The sequence below is a fragment of the Pantherophis guttatus genome, chromosome 3 (genome assembly GCF_059756535.1).
Source record: "Pantherophis guttatus breed Tessera chromosome 3, ASM5975653v1, whole genome shotgun sequence".
NCBI lineage: Eukaryota > Metazoa > Chordata > Lepidosauria > Squamata > Colubridae > Pantherophis > Pantherophis guttatus.
The window spans coordinates 131286763-131309110 of NC_142065.1; the positions used below are offsets into that span (position 1 = coordinate 131286763).

Consider the following 22348-nt stretch of genomic DNA (forward strand, 5'->3'; position numbering starts at 1 on the left):
AATAGATCAGAGCATTGTTTGGTTTAAAGTATCATCTGCATTAAATAAGATGTAATAAACAGCAGATTTTCAATTATGTATAATTAGTAGACAATTTTCCTACATACTTCTTACATCTTTTTATTCATATTCCTCTGTAACTATATATCATTTTGCTAACATTGAGATTTAGATCTCAAAAAACAAAAAACAAAACAAAACAAAACTCAACATCAATGAAATCAAATTGTATTTTGCAAATTGTTACTGGAAGGCATACCTAAAGATGTATTTATCTGTAACTGAAAAGGCTAGCTAGCAAGCCAAATACCCAGGGGTGAAATCCAGCAGGTTCTGACAGGTTCTGGAGAACCAGTAGCGGAAATTTTGAGCAGTTCGGAGAACCGGTAGCGGAAATTTTGAGTAGTTCGGAGAACTGGCAAATACCACCTCTAGCTGGCCCCAGAGTGGGGTGGGAATGGAGATTTTGCAATATCCTTCCTCCAGGAGTGGGGAGGGAATGGGGATTTTGCAGTATCCTTCTCCTGGAGTGGCATGGGAATGGAGATTTTGCAGTATCCTTCCCCTGGAGTGGGGTGGGAATGGAGATTTTGCAGTATCCTTCCCCTGCCACACCCACCAAGCCATGCCCACTAAGCCACACCATGCCCACCAAGCCATGCCCACAGAACCAGTAGTAAAAAAAATTGGATTTCACCACTGCAAATGCCCCAATATTGTGGTACCTTGTTGTCCTTTATTCGAAATATATGTGCTTCAGTATCCTCATAAGACACATGGTTGTGTAGAAAATGTTAAATGTTTTGTAGCAAAGTATGGTCTAAAAAGAGTTTTGAGGGTCTTCAGAAGGTCATATCTTTCTATTTAATACATGACGGGTTTTTTATAGCCAAATAAAGTTTGAAACAGGATTATCTAAGGGTTGGAAGGGTGTCAATGTCACATGCATGAGTATGGCTTGTATCAAAATGCCATGCCAACATTGATACACACAGACATTTTGGACAATGCTGGTTGGCAACCCTTGAAATACTGTGTATCAGAGGTAACATCAGAGATGTATCAGAGGTATCAGAGGTAATTCATGTGCATTAGGCAAGCAGTCTTCCTTTTCCAGGTGCTCTCAGTTCTCTCCATCACTCTGTTATCAAAACTCCTTTTGCAACACTGAGGACCCCCTTGAAAAGAGCACCCCAAAACTGTGGCCTTTTTTTGAGGAGTTGAGAGGACTGAGGACTGAAATGGATAACCTAAACATTGCAGAGGCCTAAGGCTCTTAGACCTCCCCCAAAATGTGGGTGATATTTCCCATTCTTTTTAAATCTAAAAGAAACCAAAAAGATATATTCCACCCATTCTGATAAGAACTTGGTATTACTGGCCATAATCACTATTCCCCTCAGAAGCCAAAATAATAACAATTCCTAAAAAGTACAGTGAGAAGAAACTGCTGCATGTTTGATTCATACTGTTAAGTAAGATTTTGTGATACTGAATGGAGACAGGCACTTTTTAAAAAATTCAGTATTGATTGTACAGATTTTCAGGGGCTGAAACTTGAGTTAGAGATAACTTGCTTGTGGATTGCACTTGTTGACTATTGTATCTAAAAAAGATATTGTTGCATTATTTCAAAGTACATATTACAGAACTGAATAGTATTATATATGGTCATCTGAAGAATGGGAAAAGGATTGTAATTGAAGCTTTGAATTATGTAGATAATTGCAAAGTTGGGAAGAAAACAGACATATAAAACATTCTACGATTTTATTTATTTAAAAAGTTTTAAGTATAACTAAAAATACAAACTAAGAAGGAAGAGAAAATGAGAAATTTAATAAAATAAATAAGCATCTTTAACATTTAAATATTTTCCAATAAATCTTTAAATCTTTATTATACTTAATATACTGTTTCCCCCCCCCCCCTTCCTCAATACTAAATGTTTATATGACCATATCACATCGGTCAGAGAACTGAATTTCTTACATATCCAGCATAGAAAATCTGTCCATCTTTCAGATACGTTCTTTGGACAGTCTAATACACCTTAAATACAATTTTTGACTTATTATTATTATTATTATTATTATTATTATTATTATTACTATTATTAATCAAATTTCTATACCGCCCTACTCCCGGAGAACTCAGGGCGGTGAACAGCCAAGATAAAATATAGATAATACAAACATTAAAAGTCCCTTAAAATTATTAAATATTTTGGCCAAAACACAGATTAAAACACCCAATTTATAAAACAAATCAAATGAATTAAAAATTTAAAAGGGAGAGTTAGGCCAGGCCAGCCTGCTGAAATAAAAAAGTTTTGAGAGCACGACGAAACGTGCGCAGATCCGGGATCCTCCATATCTCTGGGGGGAGCTCGTTCCAGATGATAGGTGCCCCCATAGAGAAGGCTCTCCCCCTGGGGGCCGCCAGTCGACACTGTTTGGCCGATGGCACCCTGAGAAGCCCCTCTCTATGGGAGCGTACTGGTCGGTGAGAGGCTATTGGTAGCAGAAGGCGGTCTCGTAAATACCCCGGTCCGATGCCATGGAGCGCTCTAAAGGTGGTGACCAAAACCTTGAAGCGCACCCAGAAGACCACCAGGAGCCAGTGCAGCTCGCGCAGGAGGGGGTCACATGGGAGCGTTCTGGACCAGCTGGAGCCTCTGGGTGCTCCTCAAGGGGAGCCCCATGTAGAGAGCATTGCAGTAGTCCAGGCGGGAAGTAACGAGAGCATGAGTGACCGTATTTAACGAGTCCCGATCCAGAAAGGGATGCAACTGGTGAATCAGGCGGACCTGATAAAAAGTCCCCCTGGCCACGGCCGTCAAGTGCTCTTCCAAAGACAGCCATGAGTCCAGGAGGACACCCAAGTTTTAATCAAACTCAAATCCATATATACCATTTTAACATTTTTAAGGACATAAAGTCATTGATGGACTTTTGTCAGAAATTCTAGTTTTTTAGTCCATGTTTGAAAATATCCCAGAAATTAAAATATTTTTGAGGTTTTGATAGAGATATAGTATAGGTTTTATTTCTATTATTTCTGTTCATGATTGCATTCATCTTCACTTTGAGACATCTCCATGCTTTGTGGACTGTAGACCACAACAAAACATGTAGAAACCAGAGAGGTTGAGCATCATGTAAATTAAGGATCAATAATTAAATGGTTTGATCTTCTCAATAGTAAGCTATTGCCTATATATATAATTTTAAATAACACCACCTGTTGTAAACAGGAAGAATATTTTTAGATTGCACATGGTAAAAGCTGACCCACATCTGACATAGGAAAAGGTTCAGACAAAGAAAAAAGATACAAACTGCACATGTACAGGAAATCTAGTCTCTTTATTTCATCAGCATGTTTTGAGAATTTCTTTTGGTAGATTTATATAAATACCATCTGTGATTTGTAGCTTTCCATTAATAGAATTGAATAGGTTCAGATGTCCTGTTACTGAAAGAACACACACATGCATACATATGCACATATACACACATACATATAAACATACATATACATTAACTCAAGTATTCTAACTTGTTGATGGTAATAATTGTTTTGTTGCTATTACAAACAGCAATGTACTAGTATGCTATATAACAGTGATGGCTAACCTTTTCTGGACCGAGTGCCCAAACCCCCAAAATGCATGTGTGCGCGGCCCCCCTGCACTCGCCCCACCCACAAGTGCCTCCCACATGCGCAAGTGGGCCCCCGCATGCGTCCCTATGCGCACACAGGCCCCCGCATGCACCCTGGCTCTCCATGCATACGCACGCATACCCCGCACACACCCCACACATGCGTGGCAGGGGCCTGAAGACCAGATGACTGGTGGGAGGCGTGCACGCATGCACAGCAGAGCTGAACTGGGGCAATGGTGTCATCAGAGGGCACTGTGTGCCACCTCTGGCACACATGCCATAGGTTCACAATCACCGCTGTATAACTTATAAATAGTATGCCCCAAGGTGATTGTAAGGCCTTTTCTTTAAGATGCTGCTGCTTCCTCCCTTCCCTCCCCCCAACCCAAAAAATCAGTAATGCAAACTTTGCTGGTCAGTCTTATGTATCTCCTGCAGGATCTGTTCTTTTGCTGGCTTCACAGTATCTTTAGTATCATAGGTTGTATTTCTATATCCCATTTTCCTAAGGGAATCACACATGTTTAAAACTTTCTTTAATAGTAATGTAAGTAGTATTGTACAAACTATGTATATGATAGTTTTCCTTTAAAGAGGTACATCACTAAATCTACCCCTCTGTATTTACTTACAGAAAGATGGGCTCATTCCAAGGGCTGCCATGTTTTTCCTTTCTTCTCTCTCTTTCTTTAGCTTATTCTACATCCCTTTTCATTTCCCCCCCCCCTCTGTTCAAGCTCCCTTTCTCTCCTCTCCCCTCTCTGTCTCTCTGCAGGTCTCTGAGTTTTCTGGCAAACTTCTTCATAAGCAATTCCACTTAACCCCTTATTTGCGTTCTGACAGAATAAGAAAATCTATCAGTGCCACCACCACTACTGCAGTAATGATGACAGCTAGGATGGTTAAAAGTTCAGAATATATTAACATTTTGTTCAGTGCATTCAAGGAAAAACAAGCAAGTATTGTTTCTTGGATCATCACTAACTCTGAAATAAGGAAACCAGCTGTATAAACGACTATAATCCTGTCAGTCAGATAGGTAATGGGGAAATCAATGAAAGACGTCATACAGTCCATTTAAACTCCATAACTTCATATCTTAAAGCTGAACTAAAGGGAGAGAAAAAGCTTTTGATATTGCTGTAGGTTTTATAGGACTGCACCATGATTGAATGTTGGTGGGACTCCCTCTGTTCAGATGCTGGCCAGTGTTAAAGTCACAACAGCAGCAAATCTTTTGGTTTACAGAAAACTGTCAAACAGGGACAATATTGATCACTATCCCTTTTCTTGATTTCATATTTTGAAAGTTTGGAGAATCTAGTTTATAGATCATATTCTAGATTGCAATCCCTCCCGTCATATTCTGGGCAGTGATTTTAGTAAGGATGAAGTTGTAGGCATTTTCTGAACATTATTATAGGTTCTTAGCTTGCTTTCACAATGGCACAATGGGAAAGGAGGTGTACTTTTGCCCAAATCACCTGTGATTGGCTCCTTTTATAAATCTGTGATGCTGAGCTGATTTGTACTTCCTGTTTAACCAGCGCAAAGTTTCAGAAGAGCATGAATTAATGACATATTCCTCAGCCTGTCCTGTCTTGCTGGAAATAGTCATTTTAAATGTTTTTAATAGGTTTGTTATTGTTTTTTAATTATGGGGCCAAACGCATATATATCTTTTTAACTGTATTTTAATGTTTGTATTTATGTTTTTACTTTAGCTGTGCACCGCCCTGAGTCCTCTGGGAGAAGGGTGGTATATAAATCTGATAATGAATGAATGAATGAATGAATGAATGAATGAATGAATGAATGAATGAATGTAGTGATTTCTCCCCTGCACTGGTAGAAGCTGGGCAGGCAGGCCTCCTGCTGCGCCTCATTCCATCTTACACAAAAATCTCTCTTCCAATTGGCTGGCATGCGCTCTAGCGGGCATAACCCTCATCTCCGTTTTCTGCCTTCAACAACCATTTCATATTGGACTGTTGGGCTGCCTGCCCTGAAAAGCTAAACATTTGTTTGGATTTTGTTCTTTTTTACAGCCTCCATAGTGGAACGGTGAAATGCTGGCTGTTTCTTTGTCCTCCTTTTCCTTTTCACTGGGTGAAATAGACAACGGCTCCGCCAAGTTTCCTTTCCTAGCCCAAGTGACAAGAACTGTAAATTTGTTGTCATCCTGAATAAACAGAACAGGAAGTAATTGGGGCTTGCATGGGGAAAAGAAGCAAGGATTCTAGCAATGGGGGATTGTATTAACTACTCCCCAGGCAGAAAACCTGGCCATCCTGCTGGGCAAAGTGGATGAAATGATTGAAATTCTGAAAAGCACTTCTTAACCTGGCTTCATTTCCAGCTGTTTTATACCCAGAAGACAAGCAACTGAAGGTTGCAATATAGAAAAACCTGCAGATTCAATAATATTACTAAATCAAGAGATTCTAAATGTTAAGGGGAAGGGGAGAGAGCAAATAAATAAGTGCAGTTGGCTTCCCAAAATATTCTGGAATAATTAAAATTAGAGTTGACTTTTACTGTAATAGCAGGTGATTGTACTGGATTGATTGTTTTAGGAAGTAAGGGTGTGAGAGGGTCCAGGCTCCAAGCTCACTAAGGAAATGAAGAGGGAGCTAACAGGAATTTGCTAGAATTGTTGAACAGAAGGGGGGGGGAAAGGTATGTGTGTGCGTGAGTAGAGAAGTTGTGTGTCTTGAAAAATTGTGAGTTGAGGAGAAAGGGGGGGGGAAAGTCAGCTGCTGATTGCAAAGAGTGTATTCTGATAATTGCCCATTGCCCATTGTGGTGATTAAGTGATTGCCTTCTGCTCAGTAAGAAGGAAGCTAAGAAGAAACAATGAGATTTAATAGAAACTTGCTGGAGGGGGAGGAAAGAGATTTAAGGCAAAGTCCATCACAAATTTTTCCTTCACAAGAGAAATGCATTTGGCTTAAAGTTCAATAGGAGAGCTTTAAATGACTTCTGAGGGGAATGGAAATTAAAACCCTGAAGTAAGGACTTCAGTTAAAGATTTATACCTGTAGAAATGGAGAGGTGGATGAAATGGGATTCTGAAACTACTTACAGAAAAACCAGAAATGTTGGCTCACAAAGTTCATTCCCTCCTCTGCACACAAATAATTATATTTTTCATACAATTTTCATACAGGGATGAATTAGTTGTGGGAGCCATTCCTGTGGCTACCATATATCATTTGTTCAAAAGGAATAGAAGCAAAAGAAATGGAGGAATTTCCCTGTACATTACAAATATCCATTTCTGCTCATTAATTCTGAAGATTAAATTTAGTCATGCTGTAAAAAGAGCATCTAAGTTAAAATAAATGGAGGAACAAATAGAAACCATAATATTAATGATGTCTACTAGGTAGGTCCAATACTACCCCAAACATAACATTGCCAATGGATTCCTGCAAAATAAGATCTTGAACACTCACTCTACCATGCCTTGCTCTTCCTCACTAAGACTTCAAGCGGACAATGGGATGGGAAGAAGGGAGTATCTGGCCTGCTATCATTGGGTTCCGGGTTAGCAGCCAATGGCAGGGCCCCCAGCAAGTTTCATAATCCTATCTGATGAGAAAACAGGCTCTGGGTTGGGCAGTGAGGCAGTGTTAGTGCAGCTGGGCATAGCCCAGGTTGGTGAAAACCACAACAGTAGGGTGACTATTAAATTACCTTAAAAAATAAGGATTAATGGGTTTTTAAAAAATAATTAAATCCCCTTTCTGCTAAAAATATTTAACATTAAAGAATAAATTAGGTGTGAATGTACTAAACCTATGCAGATTAATGGTACAATCCAGGGATGGGTTCTACTTACCTTTACTACCGGTTTGCAATGGGATCGCATGCGCAGATCGCTTCGGATGACGTCATGGTCATTGGGCAGAGCCTCCCGCCGGTTTTACTACCGGTTCTATAGAACCGGTCCGAACCGGGGGCAACCCACTACTGGTACAATCTAACCCACGGCTGTCAAACTCCCACCCATGGGCTGGATGCATCATGTGCTAGCCACGCCCACACCCAGTTTAGCGAAAGGGGGGGAAAGTCCCAATATATCACATGACATCACCATGACGATGTGAGTTTGACACCCCTGATCTAGCTGCTTTCCTAGCATAGCAACTTTCTGTTATCCAGCAAAACAGAGAACAGCATTTTCTTTGATGCTGATGTTGATATCACAGTGACATGTGATATCACAGTGACAGTGACATATGACCATTGCTTGCACCCTACCCAGTCCTCCTTCCCCTCTTGACTTTATGCATATATGGGATAGCACAGGAAGATGTGCTCTTGCTACCTCACCCTGGAACAGAGCAGATGCAACATAGCAGATTGACATCATCATAGTAAGTGTTATGAATCCTAGTCACCCCCTCCATCACCTTCTGGTACACTCTGACCTCCCCCTTAAAATTACCTTGTACCTTTAAAGAGGCAGGGGGTTACAATGATGGACATCTTGTCCAAAAACCTATGGAAGAGAAATTTTACCAAGAGTGGACCTTCTATGAAATTACTGACTTACCTTGCTAACAACTTTCTCCTCCAGAGGCTAGATGAAGGGCTTCATAAGTAAGATAGACTTGATGAGAAAATGTAAATGGTGTTACCACTGAAGGCATGCCAGGCTTTTAAAGATTTTCAAAAACTAAAAGAGACCTCTTGGCCATTTTGAATACTGTTAAAAAGTAAATGCAACCATTCTGCCTACTTTATATTTCTAAGGGAAGGATAAGCTTTAGCAATATTTTACTTGAATCTGGTTTTCATCTTACCATGCTCTCAAATAAATTTGTGGTGAAACATGTATGAGGCATTACTAGTGATGCATTACAAAGAAAACAGGATACACCTAGAATTGGTTACAAAGATCACCAGAATTTTAAGTTTTCATTTCCCAATAGAAAACTTCTTCTACTAATCTTTTGTCTTAAAACATGAAAGAATGGGTTTTTCTCATTATATATATATATCCTAGTAATATAGGAGAGGAAAGTGCATTATGAGGAACTTAGAACATTGCGTAAATTGACTAATAATAGTAGATTTATTCTCAATGTGAAGATGTCATTTTTTTTGAGGCAGCTCCGTGGTGTTTGTCATTAGTATAAAACTCTGTACAAGTGGCCCTCAATTTATGACCACAATTGGGAATGGAATTTTGATTGCTAAGCAAAGCAGTTGATAAATGTCACCAGGTGACCAGATCCAATTTTACAACCATTTTTACTGCAGTCATTAAGCAAATCACTGAGGTTATTAAACAAAGCCGCATTCCCAATTGACTGCTTGTTGGAAGCTGGATTTCTTAAAGATTGCAATGATGTGACTGCAAGATGCTGCAACTGTTGTAAATGTGAGCTGGTTGCCAATTGCCCAAATTGTGATCATGTGACCATGGGAGTGGTGCAACACTTGTAACTTTGAGGATGGGTTGTAAGTCACTTTTGCTGAGGCTGTTGTAACTTCAAATCATTGTTAAACAAATGATTGTAAGTCAAGGACTACCTGTATTACAGTATAGAAATTTAATTTAGAGTGATCATTTTCATTCTTACGTCTATTCTGCTTTGCTCTTTAGATTTAAAAACAAATTTACCTGGATAATGTGAATTCTTAGATTGGAAAACAACGCCTTGCAGAATTACTTTTTGAACAATGCTAATGTTTTTATGCTGTTACATTAGTTGAGCTGAAGTCATGGTCGGTCAATCATATCCAACCTTCAGTTACTGAAAAAGTTGTGCTTAAATCCTTTGATTTAAATCCATCTCAACTGAACATGCTCAGGTATTCAGCTTCATCAGTAAAAAAAAAAAAAAGTTGTTTCTACTGATCCATGAGCTCTACTAAAGCTATAATAGAAAGCTTACTGAAATAAATTTTCTAAAATAAACATTAAAGAAACGCATACATTCTGCCTCTTTTGAAACCACTATGGAGATAGCAGATGTAAGGAGAATGATGGAAGCACTTTTGCTGAGCTGGTTTAGGTTTTTCCAGGCCAAGATAGGGAGGGCAAGAAACAGCCTTGGATTGCTGCAGGAATATGTGTGCAGTATTTTCCCACATAAACCAGCAGTGTTTGGGAATCTAACTCCTTTCTTCCTACTTCTTGCATGTTTCTAAATAAACTTATTAGAAAAACAAAATACAATTTCAGCATCCTCTCTTTCCTGGGGAGCTCAGCTAACCCTATAAAAGGCAAGACTAGAACTTCTTAGTAATTGGGGAAATGTGAAAAAAGATGCAACCTGGCCAGTTGCGTAGCCTAAATGTCATATTTGGCCTTGTGTACATTATCAGGACAGCCTGCTTTCCATTCCTTTGTATTCTGGTAATAAAGCACAGTGTCTCTGGCTTGGGACTTTTAGAAATATTCTTGTGCTGTCTGTGGACCCCCCTCCCCAAGTCATTGTATAGTGCCTTTGGAATTTTAGAGCAATCTAATGTGTGTTTGCATAACCTTAGTGCTCAGTGTGGAAGAATGTACTGCAGTTCATTACAGCAAATGCTGAATACCCCTTCAAAGAAATAAACAAAGCACCCCAGAAACCATCCAACAAAACAGGACGCTGTATAGTGTTTACTGTGAACTCCATGACTTTCTTGTGAGTTCAGGTCTATCAGTCTCTTCAGTCTCCCCAGCATGAAGCCAATTTACCAAACACATTAGGGGGTATGAACCGTATCAACATATAAGGAGCTTGTTGTATGCATTCTCTTTTAAATGGACATTTTCCATTGACCATGCAGCCTTCTTTCAAAGGGAGGGGACACCATGCCTTTGCTTTCTGAAAAGCTGAATTCTAGCAGACATTAATTATGTATTTATGGCCAGTGATCTTCTCTCAGTTTGGTATCTTTGGTGTCCTCTAGAAGTGTTGGACTTAAGTTCCCATTTTTCAAAGGCAGCATGCCAGCACATTAATTTGCTTTAATTCATTGTTTCAACCCTTCCAATTCCTATAGCACTGAAAATAGTTGACTGGACAAAAGTTAAAAATACTTACTATATTTATACGAATACATTATTGTTGTTGTATGGTATTATATACATTATATAAACCAGGTAGTGTACAGTAACTGAAATAGTCTTCACAATTCTTTCCCTTCCCTTTGTTCTGCTTTATTAAATAAAGGCAAAAGGGTAGTGGTTAGGTTGTTTGTTTGGCATTATTGTTTGTGCCTTTGAATCAGTCTTAACGTCAAGTGACTCCCTGAACAAGTCCCTGCCTTCTTGGCAAGACTTCAGAAGTGGGTTTGCCATCTCCTTTTTCATAGGGCTGAGAGAGAGTAACTGGGCCAAGGTCACCCAGCTGGCTTTGTGCCTAGAAGTTTAAGGGTTTTTTTTTTTTAAAAAAATCTCTTTAAACATGAAAAGAGTACAATTCTAAGGAAATGTTTTCCTAACTTTGGTTTTTACTTGTACTACCTCATTCGGCAAATTGGGTCTCACATCTGCAGCAATATGTTGCAAAGGCTGATCTATTCTATCACTAATCTTTCACAACCTGGTATCCGCTAGATATGTTGAAGTACCAATCCAGAATTTCTAACTATATAATTATATCCTTTTTACTGTGTTTTATATTGCAATATCTGTGTTCATAGTGTCTCTCTCTGTATATGTGTGTGTGTGTGTGTGTGTGTGTGTGTATCACATGATTAGGTGTCAGAAACAGAGGTGGCATTCAGCAGTTTCTGACCAGTTCTGGAGAACCGGTAGCGGAAATTTTGAGTAGTTCAGAGGACTGGTAAATACCACCTCTGACTGGCCCCACCCCCATCTATTCTCTGCCTCCTGAGTCCCAGCTGATCGGGAGGAAATGGGGATTTTGCAGTATCCTTCCCCCTGGAGTGGGGTGGGAATGGAGATTTTACAATATCCTTCCCCTGCCACGCCCACCAAGCCATGCCCACCGAACCGGTAGTAAAAGATTTTGAATCCCACCACTGCTCAGAAAGTAATAGAATTGGAATGGACCTTGGAGGTCTTCTAGTCCAACCCCCTGCTCAGCAGGAAACCCTATATCATTTTAGACAAATGGTTATCCAATCTCTTCTTAAAAGAGCCTTGGTACTACAGTGGTTTAAAGCACCCTGTTATTAACACAGCTGCCTGCAATTTACTGCTGGTTCGAATCTCTCCAAGGCTCAAGGTTGACTCAGCCTTCCATCCTTTCTAAGGTAGGTTAAATGAGGACCCAGTTTGTGGGGGCAATAAGCTGACTTTGTATAAATATACAAAAGTATGAAGGCTATTGCTTAACGCACTGTAAGCCGCCCTGAGTCTCCGGAGAAGGGCGGCATATAAATCAAATTAAAAAAAAAAAAACCTCCAGTGTTGGAATACTCAAAACTTCTGGAGGCAAGCCATACTACTGATTAATTGTTCTAACTGTCAAGAAACTTCTCCTTAGTTCTAGGTTGCTTCTCTCCTTGATTAGCTTCCATCCATCACTTCTTCTCCTTCCTTCAGGTGCTTTGGAGAATAGGTTGATCCTCCACTTCTTTGTGGCAATCCCTTAAATATTGGAACACTGCTATTTATTTTATTTATTTATTTGTTTATTAAACTTCTTTACTGCCCTTCTCCTGAAGGACTCAGGACAGTGTACAGCCATATTAAAACAAACATATACTCACAAAATTTAAAAACAATTTAAAATAAATATATAAATTTGGCCCTTAAGTTAAAAGTTACAAACAGCCAATTTAAAATTCATTTTCTAAGCCAGCCCGGCCTGTTGGAACAAAATAGTCTTAAGGGCACGGCGAAAGGTACGTAGGTCGGGGATCATGCGAACCTCCAGGGGCAGTTCATTCCAGAGGGCAGGTGCCCCCACAGAGAAGGCTCTCCCCCTGGGTGTCACCAGTCGACATTGTTTGGCCGATGCCACCCTGAGGAGTCCCACTCTGTGAGAGCATATTGGCCGGTGGAAGGCTATCGGTGGCAGCAGGCGATCTCATATATACCCAGGTCCTAAGCCATGGAGCGCTTTAAAGGTGGTGACCAGCACCTTGAATCGCACCCGGAAGACCACCGGGAGCCAGTGCAGCTCGCGCAGGAGAGGTGTTACATTGGTGCGCCGTGTCGCCCCCATAATCACCTCCACGCCGCATTCTGGACCAGTTGGAGCCTCCGAGTGCTCTTCAAGGGGAGCCCCATGTAGAGAGCACTACAGTAGTCGGGACGGGATGAGGGCGTGAGTGACCGTGCGCAAGGCGTCCCAGTCCAGAAAGGGACGCAACTGGTGAATCAGGTGAACCTAATAGAAAGCTCCCCTGGCCACAGCCATCATATGGTCTTCTAAAGACAGCCGTGCATCCAGGGGAACACCCAAGTTGCGAGCCCTCTCTGAGGGGGTCAAGATCTCGCCTCCAATAGTCAGTGATGGAGCTAGGTGGCTACATTGGGACGCCGGAAACCACAGCCACTCGGTCTTGGAAGGGTTGAGTCTGAGCTTGTTTCTCCCCATCCAGATCCGCACGACCTCCAGGCACCGGGACATCACGTCAAGGGCATCATTGGGGTGGTCCGGGGTGGAGATGTACAGCTGAGTATCATCAGCGTACTGATGGCATTTCACCTCAAAACCACGGATGATCTCACCCAGCGGCTTCACATAAATGTTGAACAGAAGGGGCGAGAGGACCGACCCTTGCGGCACCCCACAAATTAGGCGCCTCGAGGTCGACCTCTGTCCACCTGCCAACACAAACTGCGTACGGTCAGAGAGGAAGGAGAACCACTGCAACACGGTGCCCCCCACTCCCAACCCCTCCAATTGGCGCAGCATGATACCATGGTCGATGGTATCAAAAACTGCTGAGAGGTTTAATAGGACCAGGACAGAGGAACAGCCCCTGTCCCAAGCCCTCCAGAGATCATCAACCAATGCAACCAATGCCGTTTCCGTGCTGTACCCCAGCCTGAAGCCCGACTGGTATGGATCTAGATAGACAGCTTCATCCAGGTACTGGGGAAGTTGTCGTGCCACCAGACTCTCAGCAACCTTCGCCACAAAGCCAAGGTTGGAGACTGGATGATAGTTCGCTAGTACAGCCGAGTGACATGCTATCATGTCACTCCTAGTCCTTCTTTTCATTAAACTAGACATACCCACTCAAAGTATTGAAATAATATTTTGTAGCAGTTCTTGTTCTCATGAATACAAAAATGCAATACAAACTGAGCTTTATGACAATATTCTCTTTCTATACTTGTGATACATCTTCATCATCACTTCAGATTTGGGTTTGTTTGTTACAGGTAGATTATAAGAGCCTCGAATTGTCTATCAAGGTTAACATATTTTTTTTCCTCCCAAGTAGAACAAGAAGTCAGAATCATTATTCCTTAGTGGTTGATATTTAGTAGAACCTGAAAAATCCATAATGCACAGTTTTGGGAGATTTTCAAGTGCTGTCTGTGTTTAACATCCTGCTGGTCTCATGATTTGCTTTATTGGGCAAAGTAAAAAAGTGCATCAAAGCATATACTCATCCGTTGTTCACTATGTACAACATCAGCAAAGAATGTGTGCAGTATCCAAATTTGATGAAGCATGTGGAATTTGATATTAGCCTCATTTTATTACCTCCATGGTGTTCAGTGTCATAAAATCACCTCTGGTGATTTTGGCCTCTGTTGCCAAGTGGCAAAATTGTTTGATTTATCAGTCAGAGTTGAGAGAGTGTTTCCACACCTTCCATAAATCAAGTCCTGTGTTTCTTTTTCTTGTATCTTATGGCATACATTTTGTTTAAACCTGTGATTTAATCTGGTAGTGTGATATTCTCAGGTCAGTGTCACCATGGAAACACTCAGTCAGAAACCTTAAGCAAAAAAGAGGGACTATACAGCTGCCAAAATATCCCAAAAAAAGAAAGCCAGAAAGAGCATATATGAAATTGTTGGGCTTGCAAAAGACTGTCAAAAACTTCGCTGGTTGGTGCCAACTTGCCAATGCTCCTTGCCAGCTATTTTGTCTTCTTGAGCTGCTAGTATATTTTTGAGTACACATCTTGCACCCATTTGGTAAAAGCACCATCTGTCATGCATTCTGAAAGGATAATTGTATCTGGTTCACAACATTTGTGATTTTTTTAAAAAGACTTTTAAAAATCACATTCTGGGTATTGCTTCCCTCATATGTTTTCTATAATATTATGGCAGCAGTAAAGGAGAAATCAAATCTGGGAGAGAGGGGATCTTGCATTGTGTTTCACCCCTTTTCCATCAACAATGTTTTAAAATATTGGTCAGACTTTTGCATCTTTCTGCATAGAGTAAGCAGAGTAACTTTGAAGTAGTGAGTCTATACGATTTTTATTTTTTTGCTCAGAGAAGCAGCATTGAAGGTTGTAGCAGTACAGCTGTAGGTTGGAAAGTCAGGAAGAGAATCTACTGACAAATAAATGACAAAAAAGTATTTTAATACAGTAGAATAAGTTACTTCACAACCTTAAACATTGCTTCCGAGCTACAGTGGTACTCATCATTAATAGGTTCTGGGAAATATAATTAGTATGAAAAATGCTGAGTACCAAACAATTTTTTCCATAGCAAATAATGTAGCCAACACCAACAAGTTCTAGCTTGTGCATTGAGTACCAAATAAATGATGAGTACTGGGACAAAATGTTCGTGTCAAAATGCATTGAGAACTAAAAAGCAGTTGAGCACCAATGTACCACTGTAATTATCCTGTTGGTTTAGCAATTATTAAATTTGTAGTTTAATAAATTGCTTAGTCTGCTAGCCTCTTTTATCATTGAGCAGATAAAGTAATGATTGATCAGTAATATATTTTGCACTTTTTAATTTATGTTTTTAAACACTCAGCCTGATCAGGGTTTCCTTGAAGGCACTTATTATGAACTTTGGGCTGAAAAAAGGAATTATTCTCCTCCAGTCGGGCACGGCAGTCAGGATGGGTGGAGACCTGGTTGAGTCGTCATTGGACCGGGTCTGCTGAAAAAGGCAGGAAGTCCCTCCCCTGACCGTGGCTGTCAGTTTTTCGACTCGGTCAAGTCCAGACCGGTCGTGTCTAGGGTAGTCTGTTCGCTTGGATAAGCAAAAAAAAAAAAAGAAAGAAAGAAAGAGAGAACTTAGTTGAAGGCAGCAGGGGCGAGGCTTGATTCCCTTCAGCGTGGTAGCTGCTAGCTCCGCTGGGGATCGCCTGAGGTTACATCACCGGCTGGTGATTCCTCTTCCGACGCGCACGAGTTCGCTCCGTCGCGGCGGCCTCACTTCTCTGGCAGCCGAGGGAGCCCTTACGATCGGCCTTAGATCGCCTGGCTGCCTGCTCATTAGCGCGACGCTTCTCCGCGCCTCCGGGAGTGTCTTGCCGGCTGGCTTGCGCTCCGATTCAAAAAAAAAACAAAAAACTACGGAACGAGAACCAACTGCGGAGAGGCCTCTGAATCGCCTGGCTCCCTGCTAATTAGCGCGCTGTGTTTCCGCGCCTTTGGGTGTCTTGCCGGCTGGCTTGCGCCCTAGTTTAAAAAAAAAAAAAGAAAGAAAAGGAGAGGGCCATAAGCGAAGAAGCCTCTGAGCGGAACGTCGGCTCTGGGGGATAGCGGCTGGCTATTTTTTTAGCGCGTTTGCGATCCCGCGCTTATTCAAAGTGCTTAGGCCGGCTGGCTAACACTTTGCACAAATACTTCCAGCTCTTCTAAATTGAAGTCCTACGCAGTGAGTACTCCTCCTCGGAGATCCGTGGGCCGATTTGTCTCAGTTTCAGCTGCTATTGTCTGAGGGGATCCTCTGGCCTCCTTAGCAGTCTATACCAGCGGCCATTTTACAGACCCTCCTAAGATGGCGGACGCCATTCCTTCCCACAAGGGAAAAAAGAATAAACGCCCTCAGCTTCAGCTAGGTCCTGAGGAGGAGCAGGCCTCAACCTCCCAAGCTAAGAGGCCTAGGAATCATAGCTCCCAGGAGGCCCCTAAATCTAAATCTAAATCTAAGGCTAAGGATGAGCAAAGAAGACATAAGGCTATCGAGAAAGCATTTAATAAAGCAGCCTCCCCTTCCTCGAAAGAGCCTCCAGAGGCCTCATCTAATCCTGAGCCCCCACCTGCTCCTGCCAGGACTGCGGCCTTGTCGCAGGCCTCTCCTGTACCTCCTCTCTCCCCAGATATTTCAGTCACGGGGGACTCTTGGATTCCTGATACAGCCACCGTTTTTCCCACTGACATACAGGTGGTCAATCCTTCTCAGACAATTCACAACCCTGAACCGGTTGTCATAGGGGCAGGAGATTCTGTGGTCCAGCCCTCTCAGGCCCAAAAACTGGATATTACACCTGCTTTGGCCCAGTTGATAGCTAACTCAATAAAGCAAGGGATTGCTCAGGGGTTGCAGGAGAGGTCTTCCTCGAAAGTTTCCGAATATCTGAATCACCAAGCTCCTTCGATTAGTTCTCAGCCCTTGCAGGCTTCTTCTCAGGTCCTGCCTCGGGCAATTTCTCCTTCCAGGGATAGCCAAGGCTCCCTTTCAGGCGAGGAAGAACAGGCCATCATTGACCAAGATCTGTTGGAGGATGAAGGCTTAGAGCCGGATCAGCCCTCGTTTGTAGGGTTGTTCCGCCCTCAAATGTTTTGTTCCTTATTACATAAAGCTCAGATCACCACTGGTCTTGGCATCCCTTCGCCCTCCGACCAAGCCCAACCTGGGACTTCAACATCTTCTTCGGCCTTATTTGACGTGCCTACAGTTCAAACCGAGATAGTGCCAGCCCCTAAATTGTTTGCAGACGTCTTGCAGAGGCAATGGAAGAACCCTAGCACGGGGCCAATCCCCAACAGCCTAGACAGACGCTTATTTAATCTGGCGGAGGAGTATGCTTCTCTTTTGCAGATCCCCTCAGTGGACACACCGGTGGTGGCTTTGACCTCGTCCTCACCCGCCTCGGGCCCGGCTGAGGAATCCCTACGTCCGGAGGAGAGAAGAGCGGAACGCACCCTCATCAAAGGTCATCAGGCGGCGGCCTGGTCCGTGCAGGCCTCATCTGCCGCATCGTTTTTTAACCGGGTGTCGATCCTCTGGCTGAAGCAGTTGCAGAGCCGTATTCCTCCTTCTGAGGTGAGAACACTACAAGACATTAACAAAATACTGGCAGCGGTAGAGTACTCGGCGGACGCCACTCTCTCTGCAGCCAGGTTTTCGGCCAAAGCAATTGGTTCCGCAGTTACTTCTAGGCGCTTACTTTGGCTGAAATATTGGCAAGCTGACGTTCGTAGTAAGTGGTGCTTAGCGTCTTCACCATACTCGAGTGACAAACTTTTTGGGCCTGCTCTTGAGCCTCTCTTAATTGAGACCAGAGATCACAAGAAGATTTTGCCAGCGGTATCCCGCAGGTCAGATGGGCGTTCGTCGTCTTCCTTTCGACGGCAGTCCTTTCGGGGCCCTGACTCCGGCTACTTGCAGCAGCGATCCCACCGACCCTTCCAACAACGTGGGAACCTTCAACACTATAATCAGGTCAGACAAGGCCCTCGATACCCCCCTAGCAGAGGCCAAAGAGGTGGCAGGGGCCGTCCCTTTAGATGGTCTCGTTAGGAGGCCTTCCTCAGAACAGCTTGGGGGTCGTCTGACCCTTTTCTCCCAGGCTTGGGAGGATACCGTTCGTGATGAGTGGGTTAGACGGACCATTAAATTTGGTCTTTCCCTGGAATTTTCATCTAGTCCCCCTATTAGGTTTATTCGTTGCCCAGTTTCCCTCAATGCTACTAAGAGATCACTAGTGGAGAAGGCTATCCATCACTTGCTAGCTATAAGTGCCATCGAACCGGTGTTCCCCTCCGAATTTGGCCAAGGTTTTTACTCTAGACTCTTTTTAGTACAAAAGTCTTCCGGGGACTGGCGTCCTATCCTTGATTTGAAGTCCTTGAACCGGCACATAACTTATCGCCGGTTCAAGATGCATTCCTTACAAACAATTTTACTTTGCATTAGGGAAGGGGATTTTTTATCATCTGTGGATTTAACTGAAGCCTACCTCCACGTTCCCATCCTTCCCGAACACCGTAAGTTTCTCAGATTTTGTTATAACAACAACCATTACCAGTACCGGGCCCTTCCCTTTGGTTTGTCCTCGGCCCCTAGGGCCTTTACCAAAATAATGGCTGCCCTCATGGGTTATGTCGCCACACTCCCAATTAGGGTGTCCTTTTATCTAGATGATGTTTTGATCTTGTCAAGGTCTTGGCAGCAAGCGCAGGCTGACCTGACTAGGACCCTTCAGATTCTCCAGGATCATGGGTTCTCAGTCAATTTGGCTAAGAGCCACTTAACCCCTTCTAATCGAATTCTTCACCTGGGAGCAGTAATTGATTCCTTGTCTTCGGAGGTGTTCCTGTCTCCGGACCGGGTTAACAGCCTCAGAGAGTTAGCTGGCCGGGTGCAGAATCAGGGGTCTTCTTCGCTGCTAGCTTTGTCGCGTCTTCTTGGCAAGATGGTGTCTACCTTTGGGATAGTCCCTTGGGCCCGTTTACCCAGTAGGGACTTACAGTGGATGCTGCTGCCCTTTCAACGTTCCCACAGGGACACCTCATCCACAAGACTGGTCCTTCCTCCGTCTGTGATCCGGTCTCTGTCCTGGTGGACATCGGATGCCCTGTTAAAGGGGACCAGGTTTCGAGAGCCGTGCCGACTGCAGCTTACAATGGATGCCAGCTTGTCGGGCTGGGGAGCTCATCTGGGTCCCCACCTAGCTCAGGGCCTATGGTCAGCACACGAGAAACGGATGAACATCAATGTGCTAGAACTGCGGGCCATCTTCCTCGCCCTAAAGGCTTTCGAGCCTCAGGTGCTGCACCGAGATGTCTTAATTCTGACCGACAATGTAACAGCCAAAGCGCATGCGAACCGCCTCGGGGGGACTCGTTCCAGAGCCCTGATGAGGGAAGCGCGGCATTTGGGTCTCTGGGCAGAGGACCACCTGGCATCGATTCAAGCAACTCACATCTCCGGTGTTCTAAATCGCACGGCCGACTCTCTCAGTCGGTCCCCGATCGACGACGCAGAGTGGTCCATTTCTCCTCGTCTGTTCCAGGAGGTGGTTCGCCGCTTCGGGAGTCCGACAGTGGATCTATTCGCCAGTGCGTCCAACCACCAGCTACCACGATTCTTCACCAGATTCCCTTGCCCCGGGGCAGAGGCGGTGGACGCTCTCCGGAGTCATTGGCCGACCAATCAGCTCCTGTATGCCTTCCCACCGGTCAACTTGCTGTCCAGAGTGGTACGGAAATTATTACAGGAGCAAGCGGAGTTAATCCTCATCGCTCCAGCCTGGAACCGACGTCCTTGGTTCGCAGACCTCAGATCCCTGTCGGTAATGCCCCCTTGGCGGATACCGGGAGACTGGATGACCCTCACCCAGGGCCAACTGCAGCACCCGGATCCTCTCTGGTTCCAGTTCACTGCGTGGCGATTGAGCGGGAAGTGTTGAGTAAGCTTCCCCTCTCGGCAGGCGCCATTTCGACTATCCAAGCCTCTCGACGGGCTTCAACCACAAGGATTTATGACGCCACCTGGCGAGCCTTCTGGCTTTGGTGTAAGGCTCGACTTGTCTCTCCTACTTCGGCCTCAGTTCCTCTTGTCATCGAGTTCCTGCAGGAAGGGTTTGTCTCCGGCCTCTCGCCTAACACACTTCGCCGCCAGGTGGCTGCCCTTTCCACGATCTTATCCGGCTCCTCAACGGACCCTATCTCACAGAATCCTCTGATCCGGCAGTTCCTGCGTGGCGCTACCAATATCCGTCCGCCTGCAGTCCATCGCTACCCTTCTTGGGACTTACCTAAGGTTCTCCGGGCTCTAACTGCTCCTCCCTTCGAACCCTTGAGAGATGTTTCCTTAAGATACCTATCCTTTAAGGTGGCCTTCCTTGTGGCGGTGACGTCGGCTCGGCGGATTTCTGAGATGGCGGCCCTGTCCATTCGTAAGGAGCTCTGTATCTTCCACCAGGATCGGGTGGTACTGAGATTGGATCCTTCTTTCATCCCGAAAGTGAATACGATTTTCCACCGGGCCCAGGAAGTAGTACTTCCTAACTTTTGTCCTAATCCTCAACATCCTCTTGAACGGCGATGGCATACCCTCGACGTCCGTCGGGCTGTAAAGATCTATATTTCCCGCACGGCTACCTTACGGCGTTCGGACGCCCTTTTCGTATCCTTTTTACCAGCTTCTCTGGGATCGAAGGTTTCTTCTACCACCTTGGGGCGCTGGATTCGGGCTTGCATTTCGGCGGCGTACGAAGCCTCTGCTCTTCCAGTTCCTCGCAATATAACAGCTCATTCGACGAGAAGCGCAGCCACTTCAGCAGCGTGGTCCACCCGGGCCTCCATCGGCGAGATTTGTCGGGCGGCGGCCTGGGCATCGCCTTCTCCCTTTGTCCGCCACTATCGCTTGGACAAGTACGCGTCTTCGGATGCGGCCTTTGGCCGGAGAGTCCTGCAAGGGGTCCACTTGGCTTCCTGATTTCGGGACCGGCCTTCTCCCTCCCGTCTGGACACTTGGCTCTGGTATGTCCCATCCTGACTGCCGTGCCCGACTGGAGGAGAATGGGCGTTGGTTCTTACCTGACACGCCTCTTCTCTGACTGTCGGGCACGGCAGTCAGCCCCACCCTTATTGTGGAGGCCGATCCCGGTACGACCTCACCTGGGAGGGGGCGGGTTCTTCTAATTCTCTTTGTTCTCTATCCCTAGACACGTCTTACTGCTGATACTCCCTCGTCTCAAACTGACAGCCACGGACAGGGGAGGGACTTCCTGCCTTTTTCAGCAGACCCGGTCCAATGACGACTCAACCAGGTCTCCACCCATCCTGACTGCCGTGCCCGACAGTCAGAGAAGAGGCGTGTCAGGTAAGAACCAACGCCCATTTTGCCTTTCCTTCAAATTCTGGAGACATTGAAGAGGAGAAAGGTTTCCTTTTAAACAAGGATTTTATTTGCTTTCTTGATTTTTTTTGTTTAATATAACCTTTATTAAGAATTTTCATTATAAAAGTGAAAAGTAATACAAATTAACTTAAAGAGAAAGAGAATAGAAAAGAAAAACAAAAAACACAGGAAAAAAGAAAAAAGAATATAATATAATAATATAATATAATATAATATAATATAATATAATATAATATAATATAATATAATATAATATAATATAATATAATATAATATAATATAATATAATATAATATAATATAATATAATAAAGAAAAAGAAAAGAAATATGTGGAGAAGTGATTTCCAACCTTCATCATAACATGTATAGCATAACAATATAGTAACTTTTCGCCTACTCTAAGGTTACAAATAGAGATCTCTTCAACCTATATCCCATCCCTTATCTATAAGCAAATTCATAAAACATCAACTTTTCAATCCTGGTATCAGCAAAAAGATTCACCAGAAATTTGCAAAAAAAACACCTTATTTTAACTTTATTCAAATAAACCAACTTTATATTTTTTTAGTTTTGCTTCTAACAGTCTTAATCTTTCATTCAAACAAATACTGTCATAAGATTTCATTCCTCTTTTATTCTTCTTTTCCCCATTGCACAGATTTCTTCAAGCTCTAACAAGCCTCTCTTGTAAATCCAATAAGAAATATTTTCCAAGTTATT

The 22348-nt window shown here is 43.5% G+C and overlaps 1 protein-coding gene across 5 annotated transcripts in view; it reads left to right on the plus strand.

The window, feature by feature from the left end:
* The window catches only part of FBXL7 (F-box and leucine rich repeat protein 7), a 161299-nt gene that overhangs the window by 83814 nt on the left and 55137 nt on the right, over nucleotides 1-22348 (plus strand). Inside the window, exon 1 of one of the 5 annotated variants that reach the window (XM_034411903.2) lies at nucleotides 7960-8050. The exons of 3 other annotated variants lie outside the window; for them this stretch is intronic. The gene's annotated coding sequence lies outside the window, so the exon portion shown is untranslated. Of the gene's footprint in view, nucleotides 1-7959; nucleotides 8051-21432; nucleotides 21586-22348 lie in introns of those variants that run through there. One more of the 5 variants, XM_087890235.1, reaches the window with a different exon arrangement.